Genomic DNA, 26726 nt, shown 5'->3' with positions numbered 1-26726 from the left:
ATTAGAACTGACTTTAACCGTCGACCTAGTATGTCGCATGTTTCCTGACTTAGTCATTTTTTGAGTTACTTTGAAATTTTAAGCTAACTCGCTCGTTTTTGTTTTCGCAGATAGACCAGCTCGCCCTGCACTTGACGCGACTCGCAGAGAGACAACTGAAGTTCTCGGAAGCCTTCTTGTACAAGATCGCGACTGGCAATTATTGTGTACGACTACTAAACTGCGAGAACACAAATTGATCCCTGAGAACGCAAGTCTCTGGAGAGAGCCGGTGTATAAGGAACCTTCTGAAAAACAACAGGAGCGAATTGATAAACGTCTTTCCAAGGAAACTCCTCGACCATCATCAGGTAGTTTGTCGCATACATAAACTAGGGTGTTAGAATTTCATCCTTATTAGTATTAACCCTTATTTTTTACTGTAACTGGAGAAATGACTTTCTTGAAGTCCGCTCCTGCTCTTAACCGCAGGCTGAAGCCTGGGACAGCAGCAACTTCCCCTATCGCTTCTCAGAAGAGGAAAAGCAACGTGGTGGTTACTCCTGTCGCAGATTCTTCCAAAAGGCCTGCTAAGGGTATTCAAGAGAAAGGAAAGAAAGTCGTGATCGACCCAGCGGTTCGAGCTCGCCATGTGTTGTACCTTCAGGAGAGATTTGTCAGCGATGAGTTCCAGTCGAAGATTGACAAGACTCCTACTGAGGAGTTGCTGCCTCGCTCTATGGAGCTAGCTTTGCAGTTTATGGCCATGTTTTCGAAGGCTTTTGCTACTGGGTCCAAGGAGGTTGAACTCGAGAAGAAAAATATTGCTCAGCTTCAAGAAGACAATAAGAAGCTGAAGCAAGATGCGTCTTCTAAGGACAAGGAGCTCGAGGAACTTCGCAAGGCCAAGGAGCAAGTCGAGCTCAAGGCCAAGAATGCTCAGACGGAGATCGAAGAGATGTCTCGCGACTTGGTAACTGAGAAGGAGAATGGAAAAAAGCAGTATGACCAGGCGGTCTCGGACTATATCTACACCACGCTCTCCAAGATTCCAGACTTTGAATTTTCAATCCTTTGAGCAGAAGCCGCTGAAATGGCCAAGGATTTTCGTGCTATGTCGCCTACCCCAACTCAAGGTGGTGGGGGGAATCTTCTCGAGGAGACTGAGGTCGCGGAGGTGGAGGAAGTCGAGAACGAGGCGGTCAGCAAAGTCGCGGATGGATCTGTTCCTGCTGCCCCCAATGCTTGACTTTTCCTTTGATATTTGCTTGTATTAAACTCTATTTCTTTTCTAGTTTTTTTTTTGTTTATGCGGTACAGGGGTACTCGCACTCTGTACTTAGACAAATTTGCATTTATTTTGAACAACTTTATATCCTCGCGGGGATATCTGTTTTTAATATTTTCCCAGTACACGGGTACTTGCGCTTTAATATCTATAATATTTCGACTTTAATTACATCCTGGTGTAATAAGTAGAAAATTTCATAAGACTTGAAAAATTTTAAACTTGAAGAATTTCCAAGATTTTTCATGATATAATCAATAGTACATTATGGTATATACCCCCTATACTTAGGATTTTTTATATAAAAAATGACTAAGTATAAGTGCAAGGCGAATACAAATTAGACAATGCGAGTACTATTGATAATTTTTAGGCTTTCGCCATTCCAAGCTCGTGGAATCGCAGTACCATCGAGTGCTGCGAGTCGATATGTTACGTCACCAATCTTTTCTGCGATGAGATATGGTCCTTCCCAATTATCCCTGAAGACCCCATGCGCTGGGTTCTTGGTATTTGGCATTACTCTTCGAAGGACCAAGTCTCCTATTCGCAGGACTTTTGCCTTGACCTTGGAATTGAAGTATCTTGCGGTTCGCCGCTGGTAAGCCGCATTTTTTAAGTACTCCTGATCGCATTTTTCTTCAAGAAGATCAAGGTAGAGTGACTGTTTTTCTTCATTTTGCGAGATGTTGAAAACATCTCTTCGTAGGGAACCTGCCCCAATCTCAACTTGTACCATGGCCTCGCACCCATAGGAAAGCGAGAAGGGTGTTTCACCAGTTGTGGATCGAGGAGTTGTATTGTAAGACCACTGAACCTGTTAGAGCTCGTCTAGCCAGGTTCTGTGGATCGAGGAGTTGTATTGTAACAACTTCAGTCTGTCCGTTGCTTTGTGGGTAAGCAACTGCGGAGAATGCTTTTTTAATTCCCAGATCGTCACATAATTGTCGCATCTCTTTGCAATCGAACTGCTTTCCGTTGTCTGAGATGAGTTTGTAGGGGATACCAAATCGACAAATTATGGAGTTGTAGACAAACTCGCGCAACTTAGTCGCTGTAATGGTTGCGAGTGCTTTGGCTTCGGCCCATTTTGTAAAATAGTCTACTGCGACTACTACATATTTGACTCCGCCTTTTCATTTGGGTAGCTCGCCTATTAAGTCGATCCCCCATACTACGAAAGGCCATGGACTTGTGATAGAATGCAGATTACTCAGAGGTTGGTGGGTATATGTGGCTATTCGCTGACATTTATCGCATTTCTTCGCAAAAGCAAAAGCATCCTGTCGCAAGGTTGGCCAGTAATACCCTTGTCGCATGATTTTTAATGCAAGGGAGTTACCCCCTGTATGATTGCCACATATTCCCCCATGTACCTCACGTAGTATGTAGTCGAATCTTCACCGTCGATGCATTTGAGTAGCGGTTGACTAAAACTTCTACGATATAACCTTTTATCATACATGACATATCGGGCGGCTCGCTGTCGCAGCTTTCTTGCTTCCACCTTGTCATTAGGTAAAACACCCTTTTCCAGGTATGCGACTATTGGAGTCATCCAGGTGACTTCTTGAATGGTGTCTATTTCCATGATCACTTCTTGATTTATAGTTGGGTGAGCCAATACGTCTACCAGAATTACATCGAGCAATTCGGCTTCTCTAGTTGAGGCCAAACGTGCCAGTGCGTTTGCGTGTGAGTTTCGAGCATGCGGTACTCGAGACACGATTACTTTCTTGAATTTCTGCATCAGCTTGTATACAATGGCTAAATACTTAACCAATCTCCCGCCTCTTGCCAGATATTCTCCATTCACTTGGCACACCACGATTTGGGAATCGCTAAAAGCTTGTAGATACTCGATTTTCATCTCGAGAGCGAGCTTCAATCCTGCGATTAAAGCCTATTACTCGGCTTCATTGTTAGATGCAGAAAATTCAAAACGTAAAGCAGCGTGTACCTTAAAATTGCTGGGACTGATTAATAAGATCCCGCCACCAGACCCTTCGCTATTTGAGGCTCCGTCGACGTACAAAGTCCACATCTCTCTATCAGTTATAGCAATGCCGATTTTTTCTTCTATGAGTGCCACTTCGGTGCTGGGGAATTCAAGGATAAAATCTGCCAAGGCTTGCCCCTTGATCGCAGTTCTAGGTTTACACTTGATGTCGAATTGGCTTAACTCCATTGCCCATTTCAACAACCTCCCTGAGGTCTGTTGGAAATTATTTTACCAGGATCTTAGATCTACTCACAAGTATGTTTATTAACATCCTAAATAAGAACTTTCTAAAACGATAAATTAAACACATATAAAGTTTAAGAAACCTTACATTGGGTGCAGCGGAATAATATGACTCCTTCCGTTCAGATATCTAGCCCTTGATTCCTTTACGTAGCGAGCATTATCAATATCTGAACCTGGATCTCTTTCTCTGAATCTTTGATGCTGAAACTCCTTTGCTGATGATCTTTCTTCACGATCTTCCTCACTATGATTGAGGTATCACTTGATGTGTGTGGGCACTACTCTAATCACTAAGGATTTCAAAATTCAAAGGAAGAAGAAAGAAGAAGTGGTAGCTAAAGATAGGGAGAGAGAGAGGCTCAGTTTTTCTGAATCAGAAGAAGTGTTTTTCCTGAAGCCTTCACTATCTATTTATACCATTCCACTAGGGTTAGATTTGAATTATATGGCATTAAAATAATGAAAAAATCAATTTAAAATAGCTACAATAGGTGGCCGGCCATACACTAATGGATTGGGCCTTGCTTTTTGCAATTTTGCAATTTTAACACCTTTTGTATCTGATTTTCTCAAAAATGCCAATTTCCTAATTCAAACATTTAAATGCCAATTCTAACTATTTAATAACTATAAATAATTATTAAATAATATTGTCATTTATCATATTTATTAATTGAACCATACAAAGTATCATAATTAACAAATATGCCCCTATAAACTCTTTCTTTACAATTTCGCCCTTACTTAGTGAAAATTTCACAAATAGACATAGTCTAATTTGTGAATTATAATTGATTAATCAAAATCAATTACATGAGTCTTACAAGCAATATTATCTCAACTAGTGGGGGGACCATGGGTCTATATAACCGAGCTTCCAATAAGTAGATCAAGAATTTAGCACTAAAATTCACTAACTTATTAATTCTTCGTTGAATCCACGCATAGAACTTAGAATTGCTCTCTCAGTATATAGAATGCTCTATATGTTCCACCATATAGACACATCATTAGTTATCCATTGTTATAATCCTAATGTGATCAATGATCCTCTATATGAATGATCTACACTGTAAAGGGATTAAATTACCGTTACACCCTACAATGTATTTATTCCTTAAAACACTTGACCCCGTATAAATGATATTTCAGCTTATGTGAAATGAGTACTCCACCATTTATGTTCGTTTGGTCAAGCTCGAAGGAGATCATCCTTTGCTTACTATTCGCCAGATAGAAGCTATAGATTCCATGTTTATGATAGCACTCCCACTCAATTGCACTACCGTGTTCCCAAAATGTACGTATCACCCTGACCTAAAAGTAGGCTTAACTAACAAATCAAAGAACACGAATAGCCTTTCAAGATTGAGCCTAATCATAACAGGATTAAGAACATTTGATCTAGGATCAACTAGGCGATATTGACTTGAATAGATATTACGGTAAGTTTAATAAATCTAGGTCAAAGTTCAATATCGGTCCCTTTCGATGCATACTCCATGCATCCAACCTGAGCTTTACTTTAACCAATGCTTTGGAAAGAACATAGCACTTCTCCAAATGCAAGTAAATTCTGTTGTAGATTATCATATCAGTAAAACCCTATGTCTGATAAATCTAGGAAACTTTATTCACATAGTCATGTTTACTTTCCAATGTGTTGACAACACAATAAACAGGATCAAGTATGTGAAAAGGGTTTCAGATGAATTTATACATTATGTACATATAATCATGAAATAAATCATGTGAACCATGCAACATTAAATGTTATTTCTGATCTATATTAATAAGTAAATCTGATTATATTGAATGAGTTTTATTTAGGGCATAAAACCCAACAAACTCCCACTTGCACTAATATTAAACAAAAAGTGCGTTTCAAATAATCTCAACACCTTGATATACAAATCAAGTGTAGTAGTAGTAAACTCCTCGTAATAGGATCTGAAAGGTTGAATTAACCACAACCTTTTCTCCACCATTACTCTTCCTTAATCACAAAATCATTGATAATGTGAAATTCCTCTCTATATGTCTACTCTCTTGGGATACTGGATTCTATATCTTTGGAAACTACTTTTGGTTAATCAGGAAATTAACACTAGTAGTTTAAGGCAATTTGGAATGGTGCCAAAAATGTATAGAACTTTCCTTAGACTGAATAAGTACCTTTCCTGCAACCTTAACATTCAGTCCCTCTCTGGTAGACCTAGAGACTTCAGATAGGTTTTTACACTTCTCCAAAATCACTATTCCACCCCCAGAGTAACCACCATCTTATCAGAAATATTTACTAGCACATAGGCAAATTTCGAAATCTGATGTGGTGTAGTCTAAGAGTTTTAAACACACTCTTATAGACTAACATATAGTTCCTCTTCTTAATCTTAGGATTTACGTGATTGTCTTCCAATGTTCTTCTCCTGGATTAATCTGATACCTACTCATTAATCCCACTCAACAGCAGGTGTCTGGTCTAAGGCATACAAAAGCATATCTAAGACCTCTCACTATTGATATAAGAAATTCTTTCATGGCTTTATCTTTTCTGGAATAGTTAAGACTTTTCCTTAGATAAATAAAATCTATACCTAAGAAGTTGTGAAGCTTCTATAGATTGCCATTAGAAAGAAAATGCTTCAGCATCTTACTAAAGTAAGTTGCTTGCATTAGAGTAAGTAATTACCAGGTATACCATAAGCCATAGGTTTAGATAAACTCAAACCTATAATACTAGGAACAGGAAGTTTGTTAAGTCCATAGAATAGACTTATTAACTAAAATTTCATTTTATGTCCTTGTAATAGAAAACTTTAGGTTATTCTATGTGAATGGATTAAACCATAGTTCTATTGGCTTTCTTCTTAGTTTCTTATCTTGACAATCCATTACTTGTTTAAACTCACAATGGATTTTAATCACTAGTGTCTCCCAAGTCATAAGAAGGTGAGTTCCTAGAAACTCTCCCACTACGACAAGGTACCGTGAATTATGTCGAAGAAAACTAAATGGTATTGATCTCTTCGGTTGTGACAAGACAACAGAGGTAGTGGGATCATCATATGTTATATAAGATGATAGAATACTTTTGGAATCAAGAATTAAATATCTCCTTTATTTGCTACTTATTTTTCAGACTTAGTCATTATCTTAGAAAAGTAGTATTTGTTTGAACAAATACTTTCTTATCTATTGACAATGGGATGGTCCACCCCTAATCACTTAGAATAGCTAACAAACCATGGTTAACAGTTCTAGCTTTTCTTAAGATTTTAATTAGGTCATCCATGAATCTAGTAATGATTTACATTACGTACCCAACCATTACATCATTCTGAAATTGTATTACCATAGAAGGATTTAGGCAACGACTAGTAACTAATCATCAATATGCAACTCGAAATTTCTGGGGAGGTAAGTTTGGATATAATTCAAAAATCAATTTAATGATCTTTGAATTGCATATCTACTAACTATTTCTCCACCCCTATCAGTTCGCAAGATCTTTAACCACTTACCTTAATGGTTTTAACCATCGCTAGATATAATGAAATTTTTCAAACATTTCAAATTTCTTTGCTAAAAGGTATAATCTAGAGTTATCGTTTTAAGAATACAACGAAAAACTCATATCCACCCCTGAATGTACATCCATCTGCAAATGAGATGAACTACTTTCAGTGGATATAGGCATATTAACTCTTTGCAGAGATTGATCTTGTCAAATCCACTATGAACAAGATACAAATGCCATAGATTAAGAAAAATGGTAGTGTCTATTGATGACATAGGTTTAGTTACATCAAAGAGTTCTTAGAATACTGCAAGTGGATCCTGGTCACAGAATACCTAACTCATATTCCATACAGTTTTAATCCATTAATAGAAGATAGAAATTAAACACTTGAGAAAGTGTAACTGTATTGTATTCTGGAATTAGAAATATGAGAAAATTTCTGTTTGGAATCTAAAATTAAAGTCAAAGACTTAAATTTATACCAAATATTATGAGTAATTCTATCAGGGACCAGCACTACTAATACAAACTCTAAGTCAGATTTGCCCATACAAGTAGGAGATTTCTAAGATTGAGGATTTATATCAATTGGGAATAGAATTTCGGGATTATAATCATATGGTCATTTAATTTTTGAAGAGAAAATATAATGACATGAAATGATTTATAGACCATTCATCCAATGATATGTTTTGAAGCTAATTCGAAATGAATGAGCTAAGAGGAATTAGGATAATTTTGTTTAAAATAAGAATCCAACGATGCTTCGATTAGCGAAAGTCAAAGTAATCTTATTTATACAATCTTCTTGTTTCATATCGTAAAAATACTAGTCTAAGGTGTCATCAATTGATGAACAGCTAGATGTCGCATATACAATATTTATCTTTCGAGATCTAACACTATTATGTATGTCTAATGGTGAAAATCCACTAGGGATTTATCTCATTAGAAAAACAAACATGTTAGACCAACAATGAAGATTCGAAATTAAACTACAACTTAATAACAGAAAATAACATGGTTCAATATAAATTCATACACAATTCAGAAATTATAAGCATATAGCAAGTAGGAATGACAAGTGAAAATACTAAAACTTATAATCCTAAATAATTTCCAAGGTTTTCAACAAACTGATATCAGTGTCCCGTTTAGGCGAGAGTCAAAGCTACCATTCATTGAATAGAGTTGTCAGCTCGTCTAAAATGTTAAACATTCTATCAACCTTTTATTCGATCAAGATTGGAATTCAGCGTTGTCCCGTTTAGGCGAGAGTCAAGGCAATTCTATCTTATGAGCTTCCACCATTGTTTCATAATTTGCAAGTCAAGTATGGTCGCCACCATTAGGGTGATCCATACCATACAAAACACTTACAAACTACTTATCATGCGAGGTTAAACGGTGCGAAATTGCTAATGAACATTCCTCCATTAGGGAGGATTACTCACTAAAACAAACGCGGTGTAAAACCCACAATGGAGATCGAATATCTTAATAATAAAGCTCATTATTTAAAAAGAGTTGTATTTTCTTTGATTCTCTTTATTTATTCTATTTATTTCAAATATATATTTATTTAATTAAAATTTCCAATTTAGAATGAAAAATTCTAAATATAAATTTTAATTTAATATGTATAAATTTTACTTAGATGGTTATGAAAATAACATGAATTATTTCCATCTTAGTAATAATTTCCAATAAATATTTAGAAAAAATATTTAAGTTGTTACAAAATTAATTTAAATTAATTTACAACTCAAATTTAATTTTCTATAAATATATATTGCATTTCGAAAAATTAAAGTATTTAAGAATACAATTTTCGAAAAATGCATATCAAAATAAAAAAAATAAATCCTGGAAAAATCATTCTAATTTAATGTTGGCCCAAAATTAATTAATAAAATTAATTTACAACAAAAAATATAATTTTCCTATTTAATTAAATATATATAAGAAAAATTTCAAATATTTAAGTATGATGATGAAAATCAACTTAAATATTAATTTTCTATTTAATTAAATACACTAGAAAAATACTTCAAGCAAAAATATCACCTATCTAGATTTTCCTTTGACTAATTAATTCAATTTCTAATAATATATTTAATTCAATTTATTTTAAATTAATCAATAAATGAAAAAATCATTGATTTAAGTTGATCCAAGAATTAATTAAAATAAATAATTAATTTACAACTTAATCTATTTTTCAAGATAAAATTTAAAATTCTAGCATTTAAGAAATGCAATTTGGAAAATTGATTAATAAAATAAAGAAAAAATATATTTTGAAAATTATTTAAATTTAGTTGAAAAAATAAATTTCACCTAAAAATAATTTTCTATTTAATTAAATGTCATGAAAAAGAAATATTTAAGTATGATGATAAAAATCAACTTAGATATTTAATTTTCAAATTAATTAAATGTATTAAATTCAAGAAATAAATAATTAAGTGTAGAGAAGGCTTAATTATTAATCTCTAGTTTAATACTAGGAAAAATATACTTAAAATAAATTGTACCAAAATTAATTATTTAAAATAATTAATTTCACAATGTATAATATTTCCTATTTAATATTAGAAATAATAAGTAGTCTAGAAATAACTATCTAGAAAATATCTTATTTGACTAAGTATCTTTTCCACAAAATTTGAAAAAATATCTAATTTAAGTTGTACTAGAAAAAATCTAGAACTTAAATATTTTTCAAATTTAAATTTAATTAAATATCAAAAATTAAGTTGTAACCACTTAATTTGAAAAAATTCCATTTTAAGTTAATATTCGAAAAGATATTAACTTAAAAAATATCTAAAGAATCTTAATAACCAATGCCTAAAATTCCTCAACTTAATTTTGAAATTTGAAATTCAAAAGATATTCAGATTTAAGTTGGTTAGTTGTAGATAACTAAATATCAACTTAAATAAGAATATTTAATGAAAAATTTAAATTAAGTTCCAGAAAGAATCTAGATGGTTATAATTCTATATTTAATTAAATACAAGAAAATACATATAGTTTAGCTTAGAATAAAAAATTCTTTAAACTATAATTTTCTTAAATTAATTTCAAAATATATTTATTTAATTATGTTGCTAATAAATTTTATTAGGTTAAACTAGTGTAATTAACCTAGTACAGTTGTCAAATCAGGCAAATGGGCCTTCACAATTGGGGTGGTTCATGTGAGGGGGTGCTGGGTTCAGTATGTCGTACCCACTTCTATGGCTCCCAACTATCACACAAGGCCCAAAAGAGAGGAATTTAACCTTAATAAGAACAACTGTTATTAATTGAATAAGCCCAATAACTAAATGGGCCTAAATAAATTCTATCAAGAACTATGATAATTTATTTTAGCAGCAACAACCTATATGCATCTATAATAAAATTAAACCCATAGGCTCACACAGGCACACTTTGGATGGGTCCTATCATGTTGCTAGGTCATACACAGATGAAAGAAGATTGTAAATATACCTGTTACAAATTATTATCTTGACCAAGGGAGCCATCAGATCATTAGATCTGGCAAAAAGTAACCATGGCTATTTTCAATCAAGTAATAATAGGTTTTGAAAACTTACACACAAGCTAAAACACATACTCCTGCAACAAGGTTAGTTGGATAGTTGGATGTAGGATTTATTAATTTTAAATTAAATAATTAATTTCAAAAAATATTAATTAAAAAAAATTTCAAAAATTATTAATTTAAAAAAAATTTCGAAATTTAATTAAACATTTAAATTTAAAATTAAACCTACAATTTTTGAAAAATTAGGTTTCAACCAACCTAAATATCATTTCAAAAATTTGCTAACTACTTTTAAATTTTAAATGTTATTTTATAAATAAAAATTAAATAAAAAATTAGAAAAGATAAATAAATATCTTTTTCAAATTTTAAATGTAATTTAAATAAATAAAATAACAAAATTTAAAAAATTAGCAAAATATCTTATATCATTTAAAAATTACATGATTATAAATATCTTATTTTTAATTTTAAAATAAGATAAGATATAATCAAATTTTAAAATAAGATAGATATTTAAGCAAGAAGATACATACTAATTCTATTCAAATTCAAATTACACTAATATCTTGAATTAAATTTAAAAAATATTAAATTAATTCAAAAAGATAATTAGAATTGAATTAGGAATAGCAATAGTATAAATACAAAACTATGTCGAAAATCGGAAGTTAATTCCATGAAAAAGCATGAAAAATCGAAGAAAAACAAAAAAATTGTGAACTGTACGGACAGTTTCGCGATCGCAGGAAAATTTCAGCACAGCCCCGATTTTTTCAAATCTTCAAAAATTCATAACTAATTCAAATAAAATCGAAATTGAGTTCTGTAAAAGACTAACTTACTTAATTTTTCCCATACTATCCAATAAAAATAATATCAGAAACAGAATCGCAATTATTTTTCACGAAAATTTACAAACATCAATCAATCATTAAATAACACTCAATACAACATGATACCATCCAAAAAACATACAAACAGTCGTTTTAAAGTCCAAATTTCTTGAAAGTAAATCAATTACCATGGCTCTGAGGCCAGTTGTTGGAAATTATTTTACCAGGATCTTAGATCTACTCACAAGTATGTTTATTAACATCCTAAATAAGAACTTTCTAAAACGATAAATTAAACACATATAAAGTTTAAGAAACCTTACATCGGGTGCAGCGGAATAATATGACTCCTTCCGTTCAGATATCTAGCCCTTGATTCCTTTCTGTAGCAGAGCATTATCAATATCTGAACCTGGATCTCTTTCTCTGAATCTTTGATGCTGAAACTCCTTTGCTGATGATCTTTCTTCACGATCTTCCTCACTATGATTGAGGTATCACATGATGTGTGTGGGCACTACTCTAATCACTAAGGATTTCGAAATTCAAAGGAAGAAGAAAGAAGAAGTGGTAGCTAAAGATAGGGAGAGAGAGAGGCTCAGTTTTTCTGAATCAGAAGAAGTGTTTTTCCTGAAGCCTTCACTATCTATTTATACCATTCCACTAGGGTTAGATTTGAATTATATGGCATTAAAATAATGAAAAAATCAATTTAAAATAGCTACAATAGGTGGTCGGCCATACACTAATGGATTGGGCCTTGCTTTTTGCAATTTTGCAATTTTAACACCTTTTGTATCTGATTTTCTCAAAAATGCCAATTTCCTAATTCAAACATTTAAATGCCAATTATAACTATTTAATAACTATAAATAATTATTAAATAATATTGTCATTTATCATATTTATTAATTGAACCATACAAAGTATCATAATTAACAAATATGCCCCTATAAACTCTTTCTTTACAATTTCGCCCTTACTTAGTGAAAATTTCACAAATAGACATAGTCTAATTTGTGAATTATAATTGATTAATCAAAATCAATTACATGAGTCTTACAAGCAATATTATCTCAACTAGTGGGGGGACCATGGGTCTATATAACTGAGCTTCCAATAAGTAGATCAAGAATTTAGCACTAAAATTCACTAACTTATTAATTCTTCGTTGAATCCACGCATAGAACTTAGAATTGCACTCTCAGTATATAGAATGCTCTATATGTTCCACCATATAGACACATCATTAGTTATCCATTGTTATAATCCTAATGTGATCAATGATCCTCTATATGAATGATCTACACTGTAAAGGGATTAAATTACCGTTACACCCTACAATGTATTTATTCCTTAAAACACTTGACCCCGTATAAATGATATTTCAGCTTATGTGAAATGAGTACTCCACCATTTATATTCGTTTGGTCAAGCTCGAAGGAGATCATCCTTTGCTTACTATTCGCCAGATAGAAGCTATAGATTCCATGTTTATGATAGCACTCCCACTCAATTGCACTACCGTGTTCCCAAAATGTACGTATCACCCTGACCTAAAAGTAGGCTTAACTAACAAATCAAAGAACACGAATAGCCTTTCAAGATTGAGCCTAATCATATCAGGATTAAGAACATTTGATCTAGGATCAACTAGGCGATATTGACTTGAATAGATATTACGGTAAGTTTAATAAATCTAGGTCAAAGTTCAATATCGGTCCCTTTCGATGCATACTCCATGCATCCAACCTGAGCTTTACTTTAACCAATGCTCTGGAAAGAACATAACACTTCTCCAAATGTAAGTAAACTCTGTTGTAGATTATCATATCAGTAAAACCCTATGTCTGATAAATCTAGGAAACTTTATTCACATAGTCATGTTTACTTTCCAATGTGTTGACAACACAATAAACAGGATCAAGTATGTGAAAAGGGTTTCAGATGAATTTATAAATTATGTACATATAATCATGAAATAAATCATGTGAACCATGCAACATTAAATCTTATTTCTGTTCTATATTAATAAGTAAATCTGATTATATTGAAATGAGTTTTATTTAGGGCATAAAACCCAACAAGGTCTCTGGTTTTGGTAAGACTTCCCTCAAAGGATAGTTTGTCAAGACTTCGATACTGTGAGCCTGGAAATAAGGTCGCAGTTTTTTCGACAATATTACCAAGGCGAACGCTAATTTTTCCATTTGGGGATAGTGGGTCTCAGCATCCAGTAATTGTTTACTGACATAATACACCGGGTATTGTCGTCCTTGATCTTCACGTATTAGTACCGAACTAATCGCGTATTCTGACACTGCTAAGTAGATGGATAGGACTTCGCCGGTCATGGGTTTTGATAAGATTGGAGGTTGCCCCAAATGCGTTTTTCGGTCCATTGGAACTTCTTATTGCCTTTTAAAATCTGAAAAAACTCCTTGCACTTATCAGAAGATCGCGATATAAAGCGATTTAAGGCAGCGACTTTACCCGTGAGGCTTTGGACCTCTTTTGGCTTAGTTGGTGATGGCATTTCCACCAATGCCCTGATCTTCGCGGGGTTGGCTTCTATTCCTCGTTGGTTAACCATGAATCCAAGCAATTTCCCAGAGCCAACTCCAAAGAAGCACTTTAGAGGGTTTAGCCGCATCTTATATCGACGCAATATATCGAACATTGCTTGTAAATGGGCAATATGATCCTTCGCATGTTGAGACTTTACGAGCATATCATCAACATATACTTCCATGGTGTTCCCAATAAGATTTGCGAATATCATGTTTACAAGTCTTTGATAAGTCGCACCTGCGTTTATCAAACCAAAAGGCATTACTTTGTAACAGTATAATCCTCGATCAGTAATGAACGAGGTATGCTCCTGGTCGGGCTCATACATCGGGATTTGATTATATCCCGAGTATGCGTCCATGAAGCTCAAAAGTTCATGACCTGCAGTGGCATCAACAAGTTGGTCAATGCTAGGAAGGGGGAAGCTGTCTTTGGGACAGGCTTTATTTAAATCTGTAAAGTCAACGCATGTGCACCATGAGTCGTTAGGCTTGGGCACGAGTACGGGATTCGCTAACCAGTTAGGGTAAAATGACTCCCGTATAAAGCCGCAGGCTAGGAGGCAGTCGACTTCTTCTTTTATCGCTTGGTACCTCGTGGGGTCTATTTTGCGGCGCTTTTGTTGGACACCTCGCACCTCAGGCTCAATGTTCAAGCGATGACACATGACCTGCAGAGATATTTTGACCATATCTCAATGGTGTCTTCCGCGGCTTGGGCTGCAGCGGCATGATCAAGGATTCTTGGATCCAAATCTGGTTCGTCCACGTGTGGTACCTCCTCGATTCTGAGGACCTCCTGGCGAGGAGGTGGTGCCTCCAATAGGTAGATAACATTTACCGACCTTTTCTCCGCGAGCTTGAGTGCTGCGTTGTAGCATTCTCGTGATTCTGACTGGACTCCTCGCACAGAACCTACTCCAGCGGGAGTGGGGAACTTCATTGTGAGATGATAGATCAAGGTTATGATCTTCATCTCCTTCAAAATTGGTCGACCAATCACGGCATTATATGCCGAATACTGGTCAATTACTGCGAAGTCAGCCATTGATTTGGCTGTTACTGGGGCGGTTCCCAAGGTGATTGGGAGTTTGATCATTCCTTTTAATGCGATGACGTTGCCAGTAAAACCGTATATGCTCGACGTCACGGGTCGCAGGTCCTTCTCTTGCAACCCCATTTGTTTGAAGGCTTGGAAGTTCAAAAGATTCACTAAACTTCCATTGTCCACGAGTATGCGGTGGACATTATCTCCACCAATATTGGCAATGATAACTAGTGCGTCGGAATGCGGGTGATGGACCCATCTCGCGTCGCTCTCCATAAAGGTGATGTCGTCGCATTCTTTCTTGAACAATTTCTCTGGCCGCTCACTAAGATTGTTTACATTGGTGAGCGGCTTCTCCTTGGCTTCTTTGGCATATCGCTCTTGCGACTTGCGGGAGTCTCCTGCGATATGGGGCCCTCCAATGATAGTCAAGATATTGCAAGGCGTTCTAGAATCACTCGCGTTTTGATTTTCTTCCTTGTCATCCGCTCGGGGATGACCTTCCTCGTTTTTCTTATACTTATCGAATTTTCCTCTCCGAATTAGCTCTTCGATTTCGTCCTGCAAGACCCAACATTCTAAAGTGGTATGACCAATATCTTTATGGTACTTACAGAACTTTTTGGGGTCTATTCTGTCGCGGTTTCCCGTGATGGGGGGCAGCTTCTTGAAGACTCCATTCCTCTCTTCAATCGCATAAATGTGGTCTCGGGGCACCGCGAGTTCGGTATAATTAACAAAACGCGGTCCACCCTTCCTCTTCGGAGAGGACTCCTTCTTGGCAAAAGATTTGGCCAACTTTGGACTTCGTTGTCTCTGTGGGCTGCGTCTTCTCGGGCTTCGGCCTATGGAATTCTTCCCTCGGGGACTGCGAGATCTTGATCGCGCTATTGGTGATTTACGTTTATCCTTGCCCTTCTCCAACTCTGCTAGAGAATTCTCAATTCTCTTATGAGGTTCAGCCATAGCGAAGAATTCGACTAGCGATTCTGGCCTTCGAGCTTGTAACTCCTTCCAGAAATCGGTTCTCGGCAAAATACCTGTTATCAACATGCAAACAAGCAAAGATTCAGGAGCCTTCTCGACTTTTGTTACTTCTGCATTAAACCGTTTAAAATAGTCTTGTAAAGACTCACCGGGTTCTTGTTTGATGTTGGCCAGAGTTGTATAGAAGGCCTATAGGTCATCGTGGCTTGAAAGTGCGTGAGGAATAAGTCGACAAAGGTTTCCCATGTCGATACCGAGGCCTCAGGCAATTGGGTAAACCAATCGTGGGCGTTTTCCTCGAGCGTTGCCGCAAGAATGTGGCATTTTGCAAGCTGTGGTACCTGATCCACTTCCATTATAGTATTAAATTTTTCAAGATAATCTATAGGGTTAGAGGTACCTTTACACTTTAGGGATTCGGATAGCCGAAATCCCTTGGGAAGTTGGGCTTGTCGCACTTCCGTAGTGAAAGGAGAGGTCCCATGCAGCTTGTATATGGGCTTTCTTTGCTGCTCGAGCATTTTCAAAGCTTGCAAAAGCATGCTTTGATCAATTCCTCCAGCCGCTGGAGTTGGGACTGTTGCGATTGCAGGAGTCGCGACTACCGCGGCGAGGTTCGCTGGGATAGTGATCCCAGTAGTCGCTATCGGTGCGCTAGGCGGGTTGTTGTGAGTATTTACACATTGATCGCCTGCAAGGGGATCACGGGGTGTTTCGTTGTTATGGGGGGCGGAGAACGTGCTCTGAAAACTGAGTTGAGGTGATCACGTAGATCACCTCGATGTACCGATAGTGTCCTCCTTGCTGCGTTTCTACAGAGCCGGACCTTGTGTATCTGCTTGGTGTACGACCATGCGAAGATGAAGAGGCTGATTCTGCGTCGTTGTCTCTCGATGGTCGACTGCGAGGATTGCGTCGCTTAGGATCTTCATCAGCCTACGTTCCTTGGTTAGGATATCTCACAGATTGGTCTCTCGAGGTTGGCTGATTGAGGTCCAGACCCTCAGGGTTGGCTCTTCGTTCCCTGCGAACAGGGTTATTACGACGTCTAGAATTCGTTACCCGAGGGTTGTCTGTGCGAGTAGTAGGGGCTCGAGGGGGGCGTCAGGCCCGATTTTGTCCATTCACTTCAGCCTGTAGTGCACGCAGTTGATCATGGATCGCAGTGTATTGATCAGTGGTGAGCTGGATGATTCCCTCAGATACCACCGCCGGAGTGACAGGTGGAAAGTGCATGGTTGCTGGTGGTGTGGACGTTTCCCCGACTTGAGGACCAGCTGTTTCAGGGAACAGATTGAGAGGTCTGATGTTGCTCCTCCCTACTCCGCCATTAACGATGTCCACAGGCGGCGTTCTAGCTCTAGATAACGGTACGTTCATCATTCCGATGTTGATGGACCCGTTGTTAGCACCTCCGTTTGTTTGGTTTCCAGCCATGATGATATTCTTATATGAAATGAATAATATTTTAATTCTCGTTTCCCACAGACGGCGCCAAATGTTGTCGTGTGAATTTCGCAACACAAATTTTATATGATATTATTGATAACAGAAAGAAATCTATATGAAGAACAAGTGCGAGTATTCAACCTAGAGTGGCGAGTACTCAAACTGGGAATGAGAAATGGTTAACAGAAAATTGGAAATAACAATGAGACAAAGGATTATAGTGGTTCAGTCAGATCACGGTCTGCTTAGTCCACTGTAGCAAGAGTTTTGTAGGTGCCATTTCACGGTGGATCACCCCTATATATACAAAGCAGGTGTCCGATCAGTTATACAAGGATTGCATTCATTGTCAATCTGTTTTTACACATTGAATTACAATAATTAAACTAAACAACGTTAACATTAATAAATGAACGGCAGTTACTAAGTTCATCAACGTATGCGTCTTCAGCTACTGCGAGTTGACTGTTCATATTCCGATGTTAAACTCGCAGGTTTATTATTATGTTTAGGATGTCTGCGTCCTTAGATAGTCGCCTTTTATGGACATCGCATGACGAGCTGATAGAACCTAGACATGCAAGTCTGTATTGGTTTATCAAGGCTGCAGGGTTCTTAGGACAAACTCGCATTTATAGAAAGTCGGTCTCCTGGTTTATACACGGACATGGGGAGGATACTCGCACATAATTCTATATATGCGAGCTACTCTCTTGTTTCGAATGCGATCAGACTTTGGTCAAGCTCGCTGTCTCTCGCTGAGTCTATCTTAAGCGAGGTTTAAAACTTCGAGGAGTCCCTCATGGACATCTCAGCTTTCATTGGAAATCTGAGTATACGTGTAACGCCCTGTCCAACAGGGACGCCACGTGTGTGCACTTTATTTAAAATGCCAATAATTATATAAGATGTAATTATACTAAAAGTGTGGGTAATTAAATTTTTGATAGTTAAAACTCAACCTTTAAATTGTTTAACAAAAGATAAGTAACATGATTTATGTGGTCCCCCTGTTTTCAAAATATTTACAAACTGGTTTCAAAGTATTTTACAACATAAGCTTTATATTTTCCAAAATACAATCAAAATAGAGCATCCTGTAAACTGGCCGCCCGCGCCGGTATGTACATTGCTGCTGCGACCATAACTCATGGTTGTTCGACTTTAGCCTTTCCTTTACCTGCACCATAAAGCACCAGTGAGTCACAGAGACTCAGCAAGAAAGTGATCAAAACAATAATCGAAAGAAAATAATTATCAACTTATTCTCATGCCATTATATTTACTCACTATTCGATAATAATAAGCATTCCTTTAAACATCACACATTCCTGGTACTTAATAAAGTACCACTTTTACCACTCGTCACATACGAGCTGAGTATGTCACTATCGTTGCCCGATAAAGCAAACGATAAGTAAGAAACCTAACCGCGGTTTCAAGAGTAATTACTCATAACGGTAATAACCGTTTCCAACCCTAGGTCATAACCTAGGCTTAATAAACTTTTAATCAGCATCATGATAATAATTAAGGCCACTTCCATTCATCCATTAATCTTTAACCACATACGGTGCTTACCACTTTTCTTACCTTAATTCAGAAGTCAAAAGTATGGTCGACCTGAGTGGAAGAACAAGCTAAGCAATCCCGGTCCTATGTCACGAAAATTGAAACATAATAAATACCTTAACTCAAAGTTCCGGATTAAAACCCTAATTTAGAAATCAAACGCAACCTAACTCCCAGCAACCCCAATTTAGGTCAAGCATCCCATATTTAATTTAAAACAGATAGTACACAACTCCCGGTCAAAAGCTGAACATAAAGCAAACCCGAAAAAAATTCTCCCCTATGCAGCCGGTCGGCCAGGTTCGATACACCCGTAACCCATCCGGTCGACCGGTTCTGGCAGACCAGGAACAAAAGTTCCTCTTCACCAAAATCGAACCAAAACCCCTCCAAACCTAACCAAACTTTCCATAATAGTATATTAACATAAATATGGCATAACCTAAGCTGCAAAACACAATGGTTCAATCTCTAGCTTAAAATCACACACTCAAGTGAAGAAATCAAATTTCTTTTAGCTTCCTCACTCACCAATCAATCCCAACAGCCATGAATTCAATTCAAACATGCATTAACAGACCTTATTCAACTTGGATAACAAACCTAAACCTTCACTAAACCTACAGCTTTGAAAACTTTTCAAAAAAATCACAACCCTAGCTTAGAAACCTAAGAGAAACACCAAAACTTAAAGATGAACTTACCTAGGGTGCAAGGTTAACTTGAAGATGGAATTTAGCCCTGAAATTTGGAGTTGGCTGAAGCAAATCAATCCCTCTAGTGGCTGGTTCAGCTTGCTCGAAGGAAGAGGAGAAGAAGGTTGAGAAAAATATATTACTTGTCTTGGAAGAAAGCTTCTTCTTCCTTTTAAAATGCTTTGCTTTCTTTCTTTTTTTTTTTTTAAAATTTCCTTCCTTAAATAACAATAGGCAGCAGCAAAGAAAAAGAAGAAAAACCAAAAAAAGTTTTCTTAAATTCCTAATTTACCCCTCTCACATAATAAATAATTTTTTTTTTAAAAGAAACCCTAGGGGCATTTTGGTAATTTTACTAATTCCCCATTCCGACATTCTAATAAAATTCTAACTTAATCCGGGATATTCTCAAAATAATTCTTTCATTTAATGTCGTGACATTGCTAACCGCATAGCTAAAATCCCACAATTGCCGGGCCCAAAATAACGTATTTCATTAAATAATTTCTCAAAAATTTACCTAAGTAAGATCATAATCCTACTTCATTTTCCAAGTAATTACATATTTAATAAAATATGTCCATTTAAATATTATTTATTTTCTGGGATATTACAACTATCCCCCACTTATAGGAATTTCGTCCTCGAAATTTACCTGAAAAGCTCGGGATACAACTCCCGCATCTGCGACTCTAATTCCCAAGTCGCTTCTTCAACTTTGCTGTTCCGCCACAACACTTTGACTAGTGAAATAGTCTTGTTTCGCAACACCTTTTCTTTCCTGTCTAAGATCTGTACTGGTTGTTCTTCATACGACAGGTCGGTTTGAAGCTCAATGTCTTCATAACTTAAAATATGAGTTATATCAGATACATATTTCCGGAGCATCGAAACATGAAACACGTTATGAACCCCAGATAAAGCAGGAGGTAGAGCCAACCGATAAGCTACCTGGCCTACTTTCTCAAGAATCTCAAATGGACCAATAAATCTGGGACTCAACTTTCCTTTCTTCCCGAACCTTCGAATTCCCTTCATTGGGGACACCCGAAGAAAAACAAAATCCCCAACTTGGAATTCAACATCTCTACGCTTTGGATCTGCGTAGCTTTTCTGTCTACTTTGGGAAGCAAGCATACGAGCTCGAATCTTTTCAATAGCCTCGCTCGTTCTTTGGACAGCTTCAGGTCCAAGGTACCTACGTTCACCAGCCTCATCCCAGTGAATAGGTGATCGACATTTCCTTCCATAAAGCATCTCATACGGAGCCATGCCAATGGTACTCTGATAACTATTGTTATAAGAAAATTCGATCAGAGGTAGGTACTTGTTCCAAGAACCTTCAAAGTCCATTACACATGCTCTCAACATATCCTCAAGTATCTGGATAGTCCTTTCAGATTGACCATCGGTTTGAGGATGAAAAGCTGTACTGAATTTCAACTTAGTACCCATTGCTTGCTGTAAACTTCCCCAGAATTTGGATGTAAATTTTGGATCTCGATCTGAAACTATCGACTTTGGGGCACCATGAAGTCGAACTATCTCCTTAATATACAAATCAGCATATTGATCCACTGTATACGTTGTCCTAACCGGGAGAAAGTGAGCAGACTTCGTATACCGATCCACTATCACCCAAATAGAATCATAATACCCTACTGTTCTGGGCAATCCTACCACAAAATCCATGGTGATGTCTTCCCATTTCCATTCAGGAATTTTTAGAGGTTGAAGCAAACTCCGCCGCCTTTGGTGTTCGCTTTAATTTGTTGACGAGTTAAGCATTTTGACACATATTCAACAATATCCCTCTTCATACCGGCCACCGGTATAAAGCTTTCACATCATGATACATCTTGGTTGTTCCGGGTGTAAGGAGTACGGTGTAGTATGAGATTCATCAAGAATCTCTTGTCCGATTTCTTTATCAACCTAAGATACGTATCTCCGTTTTTGTATCGCAACAACCCATCAGATAAGCACGAAAAGTCTCTTGCCAATCTAGCCTCTAACTTCTCCTTATGTCTCTGTAGCTCAAGGTCACTTTGTTGGGCTACTCTAATTCTTTCCAATAGACTAGATTGTATGGTGATATTAGCAAGTTTTCCAATTACAAATTCAATTCCCGCTCTCGTCATATCCTCAGCCAACTTGGCTGAGATTTCCTTTAGTTCACAAACTTGCCCTGGTCCTTTCCGACTTAGAGCATCCGCTACCACATTTGCTTTACCAGGGTGGTAGAGAATCTCGCAGTCATAATCTTTGACCAGTTCTAACCATCGTCGTTGCCTCATATTTAAATCCTTCTGAGTGAAAAAGTACTTGAGGCTTTTGTGATCTGTATAAATTTCACACTTTTCACCGTACAGATAGTGACGCCAAACTTTTAGTGCAAAGACAACCGCTGCTAATTCAATATCATGGGTAGGATATCGTTGTTCATACTCCTTCAATTGCCTGGATGCATAAGCAATCACTTTCCCTGACTGCATAAGAACACAACCTAACCCTTGTTTGGACGCATCACAATAAATCACAAACTTTTCGTCACCTTTTGGTAAGGTTAGCACAGGAGCGGTAATCAACCTTTGCTTCAATTCCTGGAAACTACCTTCACACTTGTCAGTCCAAACAAACTTACAATTATTTCGGGTCAACTCAGTTAAAGGCGTAGAAATCTTTGCAAAGCCCTCAACAAATCTTCGGTAATACCTCGCTAACCCCAGAAACTTCTAACTTCGATTCTTGATTTAGGTCGAGGCCAGTCACGCACTGCTTCAATCTTTACTGGATCCACTAAAATACCATCTTTACTCACCACATGCCCCAAGAAACTCACCTGAGGTAACCAAAATTCACATTTCTTAAACTTGGCATACAACTTATGCTCCCTGAGACGTTGTAATACCATTCGAAGATGTCTTTCGTGAGTCTCTTCCGAGTCTGAATAAATTAGAATATCATCGATAAAGACAATAACAAAATCATCCAGAAAATCTTTGAACACTCGGTTCATCAAGTCCATAAATGCTGTCGGGGCATTTGTTAATCCGAAGGACATTACCAGGAATTCATAATGACCATACCGAGTCCGAAAAGCTGTCTTGGGAATATCCTCCTCTCGAATCCTCAGTTGGTGATAACCAGATCGAAGATCAATTTTAGAAAAGACAGTTTTACCCTGCAACTGATCAAATAAATCATCTATTCTTGGCAGAGGGTACTTGTTCTTCACTGTTAATTTGTTTAACTCCCGATAATCTATACACATTCGTAATGTTCCATCTTTCTTTTTTACAAACAAAACTGGTGCACCCCAAGGTGAAGTACTAGGTCTAGTAAATTTTAAATCCATCATCCCCTGCAATTGAACTTTTAACTCTTTCAGCTCTGCAGGTGCCATCCTGTAGGGAGCTTTCGATACAGGCTCAGCTCCTGGTATTAAATCAATCTCAAAATCAATTTCACGTTTTGGTGGCAACCCTGGTAACTCTTCGGGGAACACATCCAGAAATTCTCGAACCACTGGGACATGCTCCGGTCCCGCTAGTGGTTCCCTAGAAATATCCACAACACTTGCCAAGAAACCAATGCACCCTTCACACAACAAATCCCTTGCCTTAAGGGCTGACATTAAGGGAATCCGAGATCCTTGCATTTTACCCACAAATACAAAAGGGTCCTCGCCCTCAGGCTGAAAAGTTACCATCTTTCCTTTACAATCAATGGTGGCGTTGTATTTAGCAAGCCAATCCATCCCCAAAATAACATCAAAATCCTCCAGATTTAATTCTATCAGATCAACTGATAACTCTCTTCCTTCCACAAACACTGGAAGGGATCGAACCCACCTGCTGGAGATAACCAACTCCCCAGTAGGCAACTAGGTTCCAAAACCTCTAGAAAGCACATCACTAGGTTTATTCAGCTGCTCAATTATTCTACTTGAAATATAAGAATGCGTCGCACCAGAATCAATTAACACAGTCAATAAAGTACCAGCAACAGAAAGCTGACCTGTCACAGTAGAAGGACCAGCATCAGCCTCAGCTTGAGTCAGGGCAAACACTCGGGAAGGAGCGGGTGTATCATCCTTCTTTTGCTCTAGCCGTAGCAATTGAGGACAATTTCTCTTCATGTGACCCACCATTCCACAGTGGAAACAGGCCCTAGCCTGACACTCGCCCAGGTGATGCCTTTTACACCTCGGACATTCAGGAAAAGTCCGCCAGTTTTCATTCCCACTACGACGGAAACCTTGGTTACCCTGGAATCTTTTGTTTGGGCTGCTGGCGATGTTTCACTAGGTCTTTTCCTGCGGTCACCAAGATCGGTACCCTACCCGAACCGGCACTCGCTGTTTGTTTCCATGAATCTCTTCGGCAATATTTTTCTTTCGTATCCGAGCCTCTGCACCCTCGAAACTAAAGCCAACTCAACTATCCGAGCATAAGTTCGGGCAACCCCGGTTGTTTAGAAGCAACAATCACATCCCGGCGATCGTTCATCCGGCCCCGAATAAACTTTGCTTTTCTAGCAGCTTCAGTAGCCACCTCATCTGAGGCAAACTTTGCCAGTCGATCAAACTTAGTAGCATACTCCGTCACAGTCATACTACCCTGAGTTAACCGTATAAACTCTTCTGCCTTTGCCGCCTTAATAGATTCATTATAATACTTCTCATAAAATAAGGCCCGAAAAGTTTCCCAGGTCATGTTATTCAGATCATGACCCTGAGATACAATTTCCCACCAAATACGGGCATCATCTCGTAGCATATATGTAGCACACCTGACCCGGTCATTATCTTCAACTCGCATAAAATCAAAAATGGATGTTATCATACTCATCCATTGCTCCGCCTTGAGTGGATCAGCACCACCCTCAAACACTGGCGGATTCTGCTTCCTGAACCGTTCATACAATGGTTCTAAACGATTCACTGCATCCGATGGCACTACTAGAGGTCTTGGGAGGATCGAGATTCAATTTAGAGCAGCCGAGCTCGCTGCTCTCTTAATTCTCTGATTTGTTCACCCTGCTGCCGAATAGTTTCTTGCATAGCAGCATATAACTGTTCCCAATTAGGTGGTGGTAAAGGGTTCTCACCTTCACCGGCAGCCCCGAGCCCAGCTAGCTCGCGGGCACCCCTACCAGTCCGCCTTGGGTGCATAACTATACACCTGCGATCACATTCCAAGTAATAACAATACTGATAAGTATTTCCATATATTATAATCCTTCCCACAACATTCTGATATCAACAGAATTCAAATAATCAGGTAATCAGAAAATTAACAAGCTATCTTTTAACTTAAAGCTTACTAAACCATGAGTCGATCAGGTCCTTGCAGCCAATGTACATATCAAACCAGTCTTCAGGATCTAAAAACCTTGGCGCTCTGATACCATTTGTAACGTCCCCGCTTCAAGCCTCCATTGGGCCCTTACACCCATGGACTAATGGCTCTTATACACGAGTACGCCACTCTGGCTGCTTCCTGGATTGATGACTGACCCTACAGACCAACACAAGTGTTTCCAGCGTGCTTTGTCCTCACTCACACGCATCCTGGGAAAACTTCCCAGGAGGTCACCCATCCTTGGAATTGCTCCAGGCCAAGCACGCTTAACTGTGGAGTTCTTTCGAGATGGGCCACCGAAAAACAAGATGCACCTTGTTGTTATAGGTAGTACCAATCAATCCATTTAAGCTCTCTTCAACTATGTAGTCCCATACCTACACAGTCTCAGAATCATCCCACTTGACCTTCCCCAGGCGGTGTGGGATTGCACAGCTTACCCGGTATTTCCCCTTACGGATCACGGGACTACTGACTGTCACAATCACCCCCCCTTACGGGGTCCGACGTCCTCGTCGACCACACTTCCGGCTGGGTCAAGGCTCTGATACCATGTTGTAACGCCCTGTCCAACAGGGACGCCACGTGTGTGCACTTTATTTAAAATGCCAATAATTATATAAGATGTAATTATACTAAAAGTGTGGGTAATTAAATTTTTGATAGTTAAAACTCAACCTTTAAATTGTTTAACAAAAGATAAGTAACATGATTTATGGGGTCCCCCTGTTTTCAAAATATTTACAAACTGGTTTCAAAGTATTTTACAACATAAGCTTTATATTTTCCAAAATACAATCAAAATAGAGCATCCTGTAAACCTGGCCGCCCGCGCCGGTATGTACATTGCTGCTGCGACCATAACTCATGGTTGTTCGACTTTAGCCTTTCCTTTACCTGCACCATAAAGCACCAGTGAGTCACAGAGACTCAGCAAGAAAGTGATCAAAACAATAATCGAAAGAAAATAATTATCAACTTATTCTCATGCCATTATATTTACTCACTATTCGATAATAATAAGCATTCCTTTAAACATCACACATTCCTGGTACTTAATAAAGTACCACTTTTACCACTCGTCACATACGAGCTGAGTATGTCACTATCGTTGCCCGATAAAGCAAACGATAAGTAAGAAACCTAACCGCGGTTTCAAGAGTAATTACTCATAACGGTAATAACCGTTTCCAACCCTAGGTCATAACCTAGGCTTAATAAACTTTTAATCAGCATCATGATAATAATTAAGGCCACTTCCATTCATCCATTAATCTTTAACCACATACGGTGCTTACCACTTTTCTTACCTTAATTCAGAAGTCAAAAGTATGGTCGACCTGAGTGGAAGAACAAGCTAAGCAATCCCGGTCCTATGTCACGACAATTGAAACACAATAAATACCTTAACTCAAAGTTCCGGATTAAAACCCTAATTTAGAAATCAAACGCAACCTAACTCCCAGCAACCCCAATTTAGGTCAAGCATCCCATATTTAATTTAAAACAGATAGTACACAACTCCCCGGGTCAAAACTGAACATAAAGCAAACCCGAAAAAAATTCTCCCCTGCAGGCAACCGGTCGACCGGTTCTGGCAGACCAG

Source organism: Cannabis sativa, chromosome 3, assembly GCF_029168945.1.
Source record: "Cannabis sativa cultivar Pink pepper isolate KNU-18-1 chromosome 3, ASM2916894v1, whole genome shotgun sequence".
NCBI classification, from domain to species: Eukaryota; Viridiplantae; Streptophyta; class Magnoliopsida; order Rosales; family Cannabaceae; genus Cannabis; species Cannabis sativa.
This window is presented reverse-complemented; position numbering follows the sequence as displayed.